Source organism: Erythrolamprus reginae, chromosome 10, assembly GCF_031021105.1.
Source record: "Erythrolamprus reginae isolate rEryReg1 chromosome 10, rEryReg1.hap1, whole genome shotgun sequence".
In the NCBI taxonomy this organism is placed as follows: domain Eukaryota; kingdom Metazoa; phylum Chordata; class Lepidosauria; order Squamata; family Dipsadidae; genus Erythrolamprus; species Erythrolamprus reginae.
Genome location: NC_091959.1, coordinates 15,768,621 through 15,784,141, shown reverse-complemented (window position 1 = coordinate 15,784,141; position 15,521 = coordinate 15,768,621). Strand labels below are relative to the sequence as shown.

General features: G+C 41.3%; 1 protein-coding gene across 4 annotated transcripts in view; it reads left to right on the top strand.

The window, feature by feature from the left end:
• MEGF11 (multiple EGF like domains 11) overlaps positions 1–15,521 on the top strand; it is a 493,435-nt gene that overhangs the window by 412,284 nt on the left and 65,630 nt on the right. The gene's annotated exons all lie outside the window — the stretch shown is intronic.

The window sequence follows — 15,521 nt, the reverse complement described above, 5'->3', positions numbered from 1 at the left end:
GCTTTCCAGCCCTTGTGCCCTGCCTCTTCCTTGCCCTTCTTGCAATGCGGAGCCCCTGGGGATTCAAAGATTGCAGGTTTCATATGGAAGTGTCCCCCTTACATGTAAATGGATGAGAAGGGTTTGCAGCTGCCACCTTTCTTTCTGTACAAAAGTCTTTCTTGGAAGCTCTTTCTGCAGAAGCATCTTTTGAATAACTGGGCCAAATCCTGTGGGTTTTCCTCTGTGAAAACCCGTGCTTGGAATTTCTCAGCCAAAAGCTGTTGTTTTTCTTTGTGGTTGCAGGAAGAGACACAAATAATCCTTGGATTTGTGAGCCAGCTGTAGAGACCTTGGGCCCTATCAGCAGTAACGTTTTCCATCTCCTTGTTTGTTTGTTTGTTTGTTTGTTTGTTTGTTTGTTTGTTTGTTTGTTCAAATGTTTGTTTGTTCAAATGTTTGATTGATTGGTTGGTTGGTTGGTTGGTTGGTTGGTTGGTTGGTTGGTTGGTTGGTTGGTTGGTTGGTTGGTTGGTTGGTAGGTTGGTTGGTTGGTTGGTTGGTTGGTTGGTTGGCTGGCTGGCTGGCTGGCTGGCTGGCTGGCTGGCTGGCTGGCTGGCTGGCTGGCTGGCTGGCTGGCTGGCTGATTGATTGAGGGGGCCCCTTCTGCTGAGACTCAGGGCGGCTTACAACATATTAATATATAATAATGGAAGAAACCAAAATTGAATAAACCAACACCATAAAACATCACTTTAAAAAAACCCTTAACTTAAAACATATTACAGACAACCCACCTCATACAACTCTGTGATATCTCAAACAGTCAGACAATAATATGGGCTGGAACAAAATAACCAAGTTCAGCAGCCCAAGCTGCGGACCTTCTCTGAAGGGGGTCAAAATTTCACCAGAGGGAGGAAATAGTGTCTCCCCTTGGTACCCATTTTATCTGTGGCTCCGTTGTCATCTTTAGTGTGTTGGGCTCAAATTCCTGATTAATTGAAGTTCATGATGAAAGGGAAAGTCCGTTTTCATTTCAGGGGGCTTCTATTCTTTGTTTTTCTTTTAAAAAATAAACCTTTGTGATTTCGCAAATCAGCTGAAGTGGGCAGAGGGAATGGCATTCAAGCACAGAAGGCAGAACTTCTACCAAGACAGCAGCTAGGAAAGAGGGGCTTGAGCCCCAGCCAAGAAAGTAAAGTGAGAAAACATCTTAGTTGGGGGAAAGATCAAAAGCAACATGAGAAAATATTATTTTACTGAAAGAGTAGTAGATCCTTGGAACAAACTTCCAGCAGACGTGGTAGATAAATCCACAGTCACTGAATTTAAACATGCCTGGGATAAACATATATCCATCCTAAGATAAAATACAGAAAATAGTATAAGGGCAGACTAGATGGACCAGGAGGTCTTTTTCTGCCGTCAGTCTTCTATGTTTCTATGTTTCTAGATGAGCCCTTCCCTAATTCACCCAAAAATAAAGTGCAGAAGGAAGGAAGCACATTCAAATTTTTCAGGATTTTGTTACTATAGCAATTATAGTAAAAAAAAAAAAAATAGTCCTAAATTATATGATGAAAGTGAAAATACGTGCCTGAGGATAATGTTGCAGGATCCAATCTGGGTCAGCCAACAGGATCAGAGGTTTAGTCTTCTGAACTTTTGGACTCATGAAGGAACCCATCCTCAGGGAATGTCTGACTAGCAGAATGTGTGTTATTGTATGTATGCTATTTATACATTCAAATTTGCAGCTTGTTTGTGATTTGATTTGATTTGATTTGATTTGATTTGATTTGATTTGATTTGATTTGATTTGATTTGATTTGATTTGATTTGATTTGATTTCCGCCCCTCTCCGAAGACTCGGGGCGGCTCACAACAGCAAAACGGTACAAATCCAATAGTTAAAAACAATTGAAAACCCTTAATATAAAAAACAATCATACATCTCAGACAAACCATACATAAAATGGAAACAGCCCAGGGGAATCAATTTCCCCATGCCTGACGGCAGAGGTGAGTTTTAAGGAGTTTGCAAAAGGCAAGGAGGGTGGGGGCAATCCTAATCTCTGGGGGGAGTTGGTTCCAGAGGGCCGGGGCTGGCACACAGAAGGTTCTTCCCCTGGGCCCCACCAGAAGACATTGTTTTGTCGACGGGACCCGGAGAAGGCCAACTCTGTGGGACCTAACCGGTCACTGGGATTCGTGCGATAGAAGGTGGTCCCGGAGATATTCTGGTCCGATGCCATGAAGGGCTTTATAGGTCATAACCAACACTTTGAATTGTGACCAGAAACTGATCGGCAACCAATGCAGACTGCGGAGTGTTGGTGAACATGGGCATACTTTGGGAAGCCCATGATTGCTCTCACAGCTGCATTCTGCATGATCTGAAGTTTCCAAACATTCTTCAAAGGTAGCCTCGTGTACTGCAGCTACTAAGATTGTTGGACAAGCAGGCACAAAAACAGCCAGGGAAGTGATTGAAGCCTGGGAAACAGCCCCCTCGTCAGTCGACCCAGCCGTTCCCAATGTTGTGCATCACACTTTTCAGCTTCTCAAGTGTATAGGAAAGCAAAGAGAGATCCCAAGCCCTCTGGTGCTCTATCCTGTGGATGCAATCCAGAGCTTGGAGTCATTGATCAAAGTAAAAAAAAATGTTTATAACAAATTATATAAGGAAATTATATAAGGGGCTGCCAACAAGAAGATGCAATCAACCTCTTCTCCAAAACACCTGAGGCTAGGACAAGAACCAATGGGTGGAAACCAATCAAGGAGAGAAGCAACTTAGAACTAAGGAAAAATTTAACCCTAGAACAATTAATCAGTGGAACTGCTTGCCTCCAGAAGTTGTGAATGCTCCAACATGGGATGCTTTTAAGAAGAAAACTGGATAGGCATTTTTCTGCTTGAGAAGTGGGTTGGACTAGAAGCACACACACAAACACATACACAAACAGACACGTATGTGGGTGGGTGGGTGTACCATGTTTTCCCCAAAATAAGACCCTGTCTTATATAGAGAGATATATTTGAACTCTGAAATAGAGCGCTGGTGAGACCACATTTGGAATACTGTGTTCAGTTCTGGAGACCTCACTTACAAAAAGATATTGACAAAATTGAACGGGTCCAAAGACGGGCTACAAGAATGGTGGAAGGTCTTAAGCATAAAACGTATCAGGAAAGACTTCATGAACTCAATCTGTACAGTCTGGAGGACAGAAGGAAAAGGGGGGACATGATCGAAACATTTAAATATGTTAAAGGATTAAATAAGGTTCAGGAGGGAGGTGTTTTTAATAGGAAAGTGAACACAAGAACAAGGGGACACAATCTGAAGTTAGTTGGGGGAAAGATCAAAAGCAACGAGAGAAAATATTATTTCACTGAAAGAGTAGTAGATCCTTGGAACAAACTTCCAGCAGACGTGGTTGGTAAATCCACAGTAACTGAATTTAAACATGCCTGGGATAAACATATATCCATCCTAAGATAAAACACAGAAAATAGTATAAGGGCAGACTAGATGGACCATGAGGTCTTTTTCTGCCGTCAGTCTTCTATGTTTCTATGAAGTAAGTGCTTGGCCTTATTGCCATGCACTCAAAAGCCCATTTGGGCTTTCTATCAGGGGATGTCTTATTTTGGGGGACTCTCTCTCTCTCTCTCTTTCTCTCTCTCTCTCCCTCCCTCCCTCCCTCTCTCTCTCTCTCTCTCTCTCTCTCTCTCTGTGTGTATTGCTCTGTGAATCAGAATCAGACAAATGCAGCTTTTAAATCGCTAAATCTCAGCAAGGGCATCGGGTATTTGAAAAACCTCTAAAAAGGCCCATTTAAAATATTTGTAGCTTCTCTGTGCTTCTGAATATCAACACAGTTAAAAGGTGTGATTTCGCACTTGTCTGCTTAGGTGCAATTAAGGACTTCCTGCCATCATTCCTTTCTCTTGGCCCGTTGCGTTAGAACAATATCCTCATTAGAAATCATTTTGTCTTTATTTAGTCCTGAGAAGATTGTGCTCATTAGTCTTCTGCTGGAGGTGACTTTTTTGTTTCGAAGAAGAGAATGCATTTTAAAGCACCTCTCTTTAAAAAAACAAAAAAAACAAAGAAGAAGGGATCACTGTCACTCTCCTCAAAGCTAACATAAGGAATAATGTTCCATAATTGTCTCCGTGTATAAATAACCTATTTCACAATAAAAGAATTCTCCAAATCTTGCTGTCAAAACTGGGGAGGAAACCTGACAGCCATTCCTTTAAACTCTGTTTGGGCTTAATTGCAGAAGCCCGCTCTCCTGCCTTGAAGATGATGGGGGACAATCCATCACGGGATTAAACAACTCAAAGACACAAACAGCTTGTGGACAGGTTAATGCAATTACTTTCGGCAACCTTCCATCTGTAGGAGAGGAGCAGGCAAAGCTGGGGGCAAAGTTAAGCAAGTTACCAGCTTAGCATTGTTACGTAGCCACACATGGTCCAAGTCTTTTTCCTCTTGATAACAGATAACAGATCAACAGATAACAGATTAAATCCTCCTCTCTGTCTGCCTGTCTATCTCTCTCTTTTGCTCTATCTTCTGGAGATAGGAGAGGCAAAAAAAATGGAGCATGCAGATGCCCCATTTTAGCCAGTGAAGGGCTACCAAAATTTTGACCACCACACTGTGGGCATGGCTTATGCAAGACGCCCTGCATTTTCTTTCAACATCTTTCAGTGCAAATTGGGTGCTCTGGGGTAGAGTTCCATTTTTGCTACCCCACTGCATTCCTACATGTCTGGGCATCAGCTCACCCCTGATTTTAGCCCATTTTTAGTCTGCAGAGTGAAAGTGGGCCTGTTTTTGCCTCCCCTTCCTCCAGTAGCACTCTGTAGGCTAAAAATGGAGTGCACGGAGGCCTCCTGTGTTCTAAGAATTTTACTGAACCACCACCTATGTATGAGCCAGCTATGTGGTGCAGCTTTGGTGGTACAGTGGTTAGAGTGCAGTACTGCAAGCTACTTCTGCTGATCACGGGCTGCCAGCAGTTTGGCAGATCGAATCTCGGTAGGCTCAAGGTTGACTCAGCCTTCCATCCTTCCAAGATCGGTAAAATGAGGACCCAGATTGTTGGGGGCAATAGGCTGACTCTCTATAAACTACTTAGAGAGGCCCGTAAAGCACTGTGAAGTGGTATTGCTATAAGCCAACACAGTCCTAGGCTGCTTCAACAGAGATATCGTATCAAAATCAAGTATTAGTACTCTGTATCCTGCCTTAGAGTAATATTGCCTGTACTATAAGACCACACCTGGAATACTATTTGTCCATAATGGTGTATGGCATCCTGCTTGAATAGAGAGTTGGACTAGAAGACCTCTAATGTCCCTTGCAAATCTGTTATTCTCTATTCTGTAAGAACAAGCAATCAGCTATTTCAAAGAGAGCCATAAACCTTCTCTTTCCATTTTTCGATCGCCCAGTGCTTTGTGGCTTCCTGTAGCTGTCCTATAATCTCTGCCACCTTTTGACTATATATTTATGCCCTAATGGAAGGCTGAGTCAAAACTTCTATAAATGTAATGTCAGCAGTAAGCAGAGATAGATTTAGGAGATTACCTGCCCTTGCGGTGTCTTTAAGATCTCACAGGAGCTGGGATAAATTCTAGACCGACAGTTGTCTTTGTGAGAGTTAAGCCCTGTGTTTGTTTGGCTTGCCGCAGAGAGCTCTCCAAGGTCCTGACTTGGACCTAAATTTTTGTTTGTTTGTTTCTTGACAACTCTGAGTAATCAATTCCTTGGAGTACATTTTTGTCCAGGGAGGTTATTCCTGTGTCCTTTGATTATAGCCTTTTCTGATTTAATACTAACTGGATGATAAACATATAATGAACAATTGAAGCAACCAGCTGTATTTAATCTAATGAAGAGAAGGATTGGGGGGGGGGGTGAGAGAGAGAGAGAGAGAGAGAGGCATGATAGCAGCTTTCCAATATTTCAAGTGCTGTCATGGAGGGTTGTCTTACTTTCCAAAGCTCCTGAGGGCAGGAGCAAAAATAATAGATGGGAGATTATTAAAGAGAGATTCAGCCTAGAACTAAGAAGAAATTTCAAGACAGTGAGAACAATTAATCAATGGAATAACTTTCCTCCTGGAATTGTGGGTTTCTAAGAAGAGATTGGAGTCTTCGGAGAGGGGCGGCATACAAATCTAAATAATAATAATAATAATAATAATAATAATAATAATAATAATAATAATAATATCATCTACCAGGGATCACCAGCCTTTTGGATCTAAGGCACCACTAAATCAGGGGTGAAATCCAGCAGGTTCTGTCAGTTCTGGAGAACCAGTAGCAGAAATTTTGAATAATTCGGAGAACTGGTAGCGGAAATTTTGAGTAGTTCAGAGAACTGACAAACTGGCTGGCTCTAGAGTGGAGATTTTGCAGTATCCTTCCCCCAGGAGTGGGGAGGGAAGGGAGATTTTGCAGTATCCTTCCCCCAAGAGTGGGGAGGGAAGGGGGATTTTGCAGTATCCTTCCCCCAGGAGTGGGGAGGGAAGGAGGATTTTGCAGTATCCTTCCCCCAGGATTGGGGAGGGAAGGAGGATTTTGCAGTATCCTTCCCCCAGGAGTGGGGAGGGAAGGAGGATTTTGCAGTATCCTTCCCCCAGGAGTGTGGAGGGAAGGGGGATTTTGCAGTATCCTTCCCCCAGGAGTGTGGAGGGAAGGGGGATTTTGCAGTATCCTTCCCCCAGGAGTGGGGAGGGAAGGGGGATTTTGCAGTATCCTTCCCCCAGGAGTGGGGAGGGAAGGGGGATTTTGCAGTATCTTTCCCCCAGGAGTGGGGAGGGAAGGGGGATTTTGCAGTATCCTTCCCCCAGGAGTGGGGAGGGAAGGGGGATTTTGCAGTATCCTTCCCCCAGGAGTGGGGAGGGAAGGGGGATTTTGCAGTATCCTTCCCTTGGAGTGGGAGGGAAGGGGGATTTTGCAGTATCCTTCCCCCAAGAGTGTGGAGGGAAGGGAGATTTTGCAGTATCCTTCCCTTGGAGTGGGGAGGGAAGGGAGATTTTGCAGTATCCTTCCCCCAGGAGTGGGGAGGGAAGGGGGATTTTGCAGTATCCTTCCCCCAGGAGTGGGGAGGGAAGGGGGATTTTGCAGTATCCTTCCCCCAGGAGTGGGGAGGGAAGGGGGATTTTGCAGTATCCTTCCCTTGGAGTGGGAGGGAAGGGAGATTTTGCAGTATCCTTCCCTTGGAGTGGGGAGGGAAGGGAGATTTTGCAGTATCCTTCCCCTAAGAGTGGGGAGGGAAGGGAGATTTTGCAGTATCCTTCCCTTGGAGTGGGGAGGGAATGTAGATTTTGCAATATCCTTCCCCCGGGAGAGAAAATTTGATAAAAATCAAATTGAAGGTTTACCAACTTCTGGGCAGGTGGTTTGTGAACGGCTTTCTGCCAAGTGGGTCAGAGCAGTGTCTCCGGTGCTGCAGTCTATGAAAATATCCCAAAATATATGGGGGAAAAGATGCACTATTGAAAAGCTCAGAAATGAAGAATATGTCAGTAAAATCAAAAATTCAATCTGTCCGAACGTGAGCAATATTGGATTGGAATTTACTGTACGGAACTAAAATTGCCATATTGATTCACTGTCTTCCTAAATAAATTGTTTCTACAATTCACGGGGAGTGTTGATACCAAACTCCTTTTGAAATGGTTGGGATTCATTTTATTCATGAAAACTAATTGTCTCCAATTTTACATCATTTGAAGAACTTTAAGCAACGGAGAGCTTTTAACAATAACAGTTATGAAACACAGCATTAAAAGAAAATAATAGTGTTGCATTATAGTAGCGTTTCCAGCAGCTTTGACTGTCGGCTGGACAGATGCATGTTGCTTTTTGCAATTGGAAGAAACCTAAAACGATCAAAACAGAAGAAAAACGCTTGGGAAAAAATGCCACGTTTCTAAATATGGAACAGGTGCCAAGTCTGTTTGAAAGTCCTTAATTGTTTGTGTTTATTTCATTGTCCTGGTAGTGTTTTTCTTTCTCAGCCGTATTGGAGGCAAAGTTAATCTAATGAGGAAACTTAAGATGAATTCAGTATCTTCAAATCAAATAATTCTAAAAAAGGAACTAGGGACAGATATTCCCCCATCAGCCCTTATGTGACTCTACGCAGTCATTAAAACAACACTGGGGTATTTTTTTATGCCACTTAAACCTATTTGCATTAATAGTTCGGGTTTTGCATGCATGAACCTTTAGTAAAGAAAACAGATATATTATAATTCACATTATTACAGCCGCAAGGATTTTATATGCACAATTCTGGAAACAAGGAAAAAACCCAACCGTACTATCACTCTTGATTAAAATAATGGAATGTGCAGAAATGTCCAAGCTAACAATGGAACTGCAAAACAAGGATGAGACAGATTTCTACAAAGCATGGGACAAATGGTACCTCTGGTTAAAAAAAAGGAATGACTTAAAAATTATTCATCAAGAAAAATATCCAACAAAAACAACTTGAAAAACTAGCAACCTACACATCACAAATCATAACATCAAATTGAAACGACAAACTGTAAACATCGATTGACACGAACTTTAAATTACAAAGAAAACAAACCCTTAAACCACTGATACGTATTGGCACTAATACAGTGGTACCTCGAGATACGAGTTTAATTCGTTCCGGACCTGGGCTCTTAAGTCGAGCAGCTCTTATCTCGAACGACTTTTCCCCATAGGAATTAATGTAAATAATTTTAATTGGTTCCAGCCCTCAAAAAACTCACAAAGTTAGTCTAAATTATGCAGAAAGACATGTTTTTAATGAAGAAATGTACATGTACATATAAATGAATAATGAAGTTTCTTTCACTTAACTTGTAAACTTTCTTAAACTTTTAAATTTACATATGTTCAACTTCTCTGCCACCCAATCCTGTAGGACAGAGGTCCCCAACCCTTTTTGCACCAGGGACCGGCTTTAAGCGATCAAGAGAGGAATGGGTGAATGAATGGACGGAGGGTGGGAAGGAAGGAAGGAAAGAGGGAAGGGACAGGAACAGAGGAAGGAAGCAAGGAAACTTATGAAAGGGGAGAGTAAGAGAGGAATGAGTGAAGGGAGGGAGGGAAGGAAGAAGGTGGGAAGGAGAAAGAAAAGAAGAAATAGAGGAAGGGAAGGTAAAAGAGAAAGAAAAAGAGCAAGAAAGAAAGAAAGAAAGAAAGAAAGAAAGAAAGAAAGAAAGAAAGAAAGAAAGGGGGAAGGGACAGGAACAGAGGAAGGAAGCAAGGAAACTTATGAAAGGGGAGAGTAAGAGAGGAATGAGTGAAAGGAGGGAGGGAGGGAAGAAGGTGGGAAGGAGAAAGAAAAGAAGAAATAGAGGAAGGGAAGGTAAAAGAGAGAAAGAAAAAGAGCAAGAAAGAAAGCTGCAAGCACCCCCCCGAGCCCCCCAGGCCGGCTGCAACCTTTTAAAACATGCGTGCCGCTTCGCAGCTGTCTCCTGAAGCCGAACGCGGAAGTTAGCGTTTGGCTTCAGGAGACAGCTCCTTGGTGCTTGTATCTCGAATTTGGGCTTGTAAGTAGAACAAAAATATCTCTCCCCTCCCAGCTCTTATCTCGAGTTGCTCTTAAGTAGAGCAGCTCTTATGTCGGGGTTCCACTGTAATTATATCAAAAACATATGGATAAAACTTTAGGGAAATTTACACCACCTATGTGCTTAAACCACAGGCCACAAAGCATGAAAGCCCCAGCTCTAACGCTGGCCTTCTCTTCTTACCACTCCCCTTTGCTCCAATTTCCTATCCCCCTTCCCCTTATATCTCTTTCCCGTCTTCCCCAACCCCCTACCTTTCTTCTTTTCTCCCTCCCCACCTATGTGTACTATATAAGTAAATTATAAATGTTAGAATGTATATTATATATATCCCTTTTGCTTTTCTGTACCCTGTTTTTAATGTATATATTCAATAAAAATATTTTTTTTAAAAAAGTTTCATTTCCTTCATGCTGATTCAGACAAGGTTGAAGTCAAAATCATTAATTAATTAAAGAATTAATTCAGAATCTTGCCTTGTTTCGTTAAACTATGTATTTGATAGCAGGGCATTGGCATTTTATATAATTTCCCATTATTTGCTTTGAATCTCAGGGGGAGGATCATCAATTGTTTATTAATTTTCCAAATGCCACCTTACGATTCGTGCCAAATTTCCAAGCACAAACTTAACTTTTATATAACTTTTCTATCTGTTAATATAATAATAGCATTTCAAATTGTATTTCACACACAACTCTCTGTCTTTGAGCATTAATAAAATCATAAGCAAAATGATTATTAATAATTAGATAGGAAAATAACACATTGCATTCTTAACTTCATTGACAAAATCCTAGAACCCGTTTTCTTTTCTTCTCAGAGTCTCTCCTTATCTTTTGAGCCAAGCAACTTCCCAAATTTAACAGAATAACAGAGTTGGGGGGTCTTCTGTTTAGTCCAGTGGTTCTCAACCTGGAGGTCAGGATCCCTTTGGGGGTCGGATGACCATTTCACAGGGGTCACCTAAGACCATGGGAAAAGACACATTTCCTGTGGTTTTAGGAATGAAAGCCTCTATTCTGGCACCTTGAAACCTATTTTTACAATCCGACCAATGAGGCGTTTACAGTGGGGGCGTCCCTCTGACCTGCCTGCCAATCAGCTTAAAGCTCTGTTGGGAGAATTGGCGCTAGACTTATAGTTGGGGGTCACCACAACATGAGGAACTGTATTTAAGGGGTCGTGGCATTAGAAAGGTTGAGAACCATTTATCTAGTCCAACCCCCTGCACAAACAGCAGACTCTATACCATTTTAAACAAAAGGCTGTCCATTCTGTTCATAAAACGTCCAGTATTGGAACACCCTTAACTTCTGAAGGCAACTCTTTCCATTGTTCAATTGTTCTCACTGTTAGGAAATTTCTCCTTAATTCCAGGTTGCTTCTCTTCTTCATTAGTTTCCATCCCTTAGAAACATAGAAACATAGAAGACTGACGGCAGAAAAAGACCTCATGGTCCATCTAGTCTGCCCTTATACTATTTCCTGTATTTTATCTTATAATGGATATATATGTTTATCCCAGGGATGTTTAAATTCAGTTACTGTGGATTTACCAACCACGTCTGCTGGAAGTTTGTTCCAAGGATCTACTACTCTTTCAGTAAAATAATATTTTCTCATGTAGCTTTTGATCTTTCCCCCAACTAACTTCAGATTGTGTCCCCTTGTTCTTGTGTTCACTTTCCTATTAAAAACACTTCCCTCCTGAACCTGATTTAACCCTTTAACATATCTAAATGTTTCGATCATGTCCCCCCTTTCCCTTCTGTCCTCCAGACTATACAGATTGAGTTCATGAAGTCTTTCCTGATAAGTTTTATGCTTAAGACTTTCCACCATTCTTGTAGCCCATATTTGGACCCGTTCAATTTTGTCAATATCTTTTTGTAGGTGAGGTCTCCAGAACTGAACACAGTATTCCAAATGTGGTCTCACCAAGCACTCTATATAAGGGGATCACAGTCTCCCTCTCCCTGCTTGTTATACCTCTAGCTATGCAGCCAAGCATCCTACTTGCTTTTCCTACCACCCGACCACACTGCTCACCCATTTTGAGACTGTCAGAACACTAACCCTAAATCCTTCTCTTCTGAAGTTTTTGCTAACGCAGAACTGCCAATGCAATACTCAGATTGAGGATTCCTTTTCCCCAAGTGCATTATTTTACATTTGGAAACATTAAACTGCAGTTTCCATTGCAGTAAAGCTAAATCATTTACCATATTACAGACCCCTGCAGGAATATCAACCCTATTGCACACGTTAGAGTCATCGGCAAATAGGCAAACCTTCCCTACCAAACCTTCCCCTATGTCACTCACATAGGTCTTTTAAAGACCTCCATAATGTTCTAAAGAAACTGAAAAATGGGCTGTTTTCCTTTAAAACAGGATGGGAGATGAGACCTAAAGATTTTATTTGATATGATTTAGTTATGTTCTATGTGACCTTTTCATTTGCTTTCTTTTTATTGATCTGTTGTTGGGTTTTTTTGCATTATGTAGGATGCTTTCCAGTTAGCATTTGTTTTGCTTTTTAAAAAAATTGGTGCACATAAATAAATAAGCGTTTTCTCACCAGGGTCACCGCTGAAGCTGCACTAGCCAAAATTCTCCCTTCTTCCTTTCTCTGTCCCATCTCCCCCTGGGTACTCTGGCATTGTTCTAATTGAAAATTCCCCCCCCCCGTTTTTTAAGTCAAATAATCAAATAATCAATATCTCCGAGACCGCCTTCTGCCGCACGAATCCCAGCGACCGGTTAGGTCCCACAGAGTTGGCCTTCTCTGGTCCCGTCGACTAAACAATGTCATCTGGCAGGACCAAGGGGAAGAGTCTTCCCTGTGGCGGCCCCAACCCTCTGGGACCAGCTCCCCCCAGAGATTAGAATTGCCCCCACCCTCCTTGTCTTTCGTAAACTTCTTAAAACCCATCTCTGCTGCCAGGCATGGGGGAACTGAGACATCTCCCCCGGGCCTATACAGTTTATGTATGGTATGTTGTGTGTATGTTTTCTTTTTAATAAGGGTTTTTAGTGACTTTTAATTATTAGATTTGTCATATACTGTGTTATTATTGTTGTGAGCCGCCCTGAGTCTACAGAGAGGGGTGGCATACAAATCTAATAAATTGAATTGAATTGAATTGAATTGAAAGGTTTTTTTTCATAAGCCTCCACCCCGAAATAATTGCTTCTCAGGCGACATCGAATTTGCAGAGATCCTGCAAGAACATTTCAATTCATAAGATGATGATAAAAAAGGGCAGAGGCCTTTATCTAAATGTCACTAATTAAATAAATAGCAGCCGACCTGGCATCTGGGTAGAGATTTGAGTGGCATTAAAATAAATGTCAAATTGTAGCCCTCTGCAACCTGAATTTGCATGTTTGCAGATTGTCTCTCTCTGTCTATCTATTTTTGAACATAGAGACTGGATCATCTTGAGGAGGGTGAATTTCCTGTTAAGCAAAGTGGTTCCAAGGTCTATTATATTTACCTAAGGAAATGTATTTATCTGTTTGTCAGCTGCCCACCCATAAGGAGGGCTTGGAGTACCATTGTAAAATCAACACAATAGAAAATTAAAAATCAAAGAACTTCATCAGTAGTAGTGCAAACCTTCTAGCACTGATGTTGTTACCTAGTTGGGTAGTACAACGTCTGCAAGAAAACAGCCAAGCTCGGAGAGCATCAAGGACCCTTCAGATCAAGGTCATTCAGTAAAAGGACTTGGCCGTCACATTTGGCTTTCACAGCTTTGCAATGTTGCATGTTTGGGAATGGCTGAATGAGATGAAGGCTACAAAGAGGACAGCACATCCCTAACATACAGTACGTCTCCCCTCTTCTGTTGTGAGGTTTAAAAAAAACCTATAAAGGTATCATTGCATCGTTAACCATAATGGACAAGCATATTACTGCTAATTGAACTAGAAATGGAGAATTCAGAATATTATTTTTTTATTTATTTGAGTTGAAAGGGACCTTGCAGGTCATCAAGTCCAACCCCCTGCTTAAGCAGGAAATCCTACAGCACCCCAGCCAAGTGACAGTGCAATCTCCTCTTGAAAATGTCCAAAGCTGGGGAGTTCACAAGCCCCGCTGGCAGGCCATTCCACTGGTCGATCGCTCTGACTATCAGGAAGTTCTTCCTTGTTTCTAGGTTGAATCTCTCCTTGGTCAGCTTCTAACCATTGTTCCTCGTCTAGCCCTCTGGCGGCATACAAATCAAATATATTATTATTATTATTATTATTATTATTATTATTAATTTATTTATTTGTCATGCAAATATAGTATTGTATTGTAGTATGTTTAAAGTAGAGATAGAAAAGATAAAAAGACATTAGGACAGGAACGGTAGGCACGAAGGTGCATTTATGCACGCCCCTTACAGACCTCTTAGAAAAGGGGAGAGGTCTATTGTAGATAATGTAAGGTTGAAGATTTTGGGATTGGGGGGAAATAACAGAGTCCGGTAGTGAATTCCAGGCATAGACCACTCTGTTGCTAAAATTGTATTTTCTGCAGTCTAGTTTAGAGCAATTTACATTTAGTTTGTATCTATTGCGTGCTCTTGTGTTGTTATTGTTAAAGGTGAAGTAGTCGCTAACAGGAAGTACATTGTGATGTATGATTTTATGAACAACAGTTAAGTCAGTTTGGAGGCTGCGTAGCTGTAAATTTTCTAAATATAGTAATTAAAGTCTGGAGGAGTAAGATAATTTGTTGCGTGAGGAGTGGAGGACTCTTCTTGCGAAGTATTTCTGGACTCCTTCAATTGTATTAATGTCTGTTATGCAGTGTGGATTCCATACAGGTGAGATGTATTCAAGAATTTTAAATCTTCCCCTGACCAATGATTGTTTTAAATATGAGTGGTGAATGATTGGTTTGATTGGTTCTCCTTTTTAAAAAATTAAATTTAATGGTTGTTTTAATGTAGTATTAATTAATTAATTAATTAATTGGATTCATATTGTTGTTTTGTTTGTGTATATGCTGTGAGCTGCCCCAGTCCTCGGAGAGGGGCGGCATAATAGGTAGGTAGGTAGGTAGGTAGATAGATAGATAGATAGATAGATAGATAGATAGATAGATAGATAGATAGATAGATAGATAGATAGGTCTGACAAATGTTTTGTATGCTCTGGTTAGAAGATTTTTATTTTTATTTATTTATTTATTTTGTCCAATACACAATAACACACAATGACGGTTATAGAGGATATAATAGAGAAGAAATATGAGATATAGGAGAGACTATAGGACAGGGGATGGAAGGCACTCTAGTGAGCTTATGTACACCCCTTACTGACCTCTTAGGAATCTGGAGAGGTCAACTGTGGATAGTCTAAGGGTAAAATGTTGGGGGTTAGGGGATGATACTACGGAGTCCGGTAATGAGTTCCACGCTTCAACAACCCGATTACTAAAGTCATATTTTTTACAGTCAACTTTGGAGCTGTTAATGTTAAGCTTGAATCTGTTGTGCGCTCTTGTGTTGTTGTGGTTGAAGCTGAAGTAGCCTTTGACAGGCAGGACATTGCAACATATGATCTTGTGGGCAATACTTAGATCATGTTTAAGGCGTCGTAGTTCTAAGCTTTCAAGACCCAGGATTGTAAGTCTAGTTTCGTAGGGTATTCTGTTTCGAGTGGAGGAATGAAGGGCTCTTCTTGTGAAGTATCTTTGAACATCAGTGCTTTGAAGATCGGTGCTTCTAGAGAAGAAGCTGCGTACAATTAAGTTTGTGACTCTTAGTGCTTTTTTGGCAATGCTGTTGCAGTGGGCTCTGGCACTTAGGTCATTGGAAATGAGTACTCCAAGGTCTTTGACTGAGTGAGGGTCTTCTGCGAGTTCAGTTTGTCCAAGTGTGTATTTAGTCCAATAAATTTATTTATTTTATTTTATTTATTATTT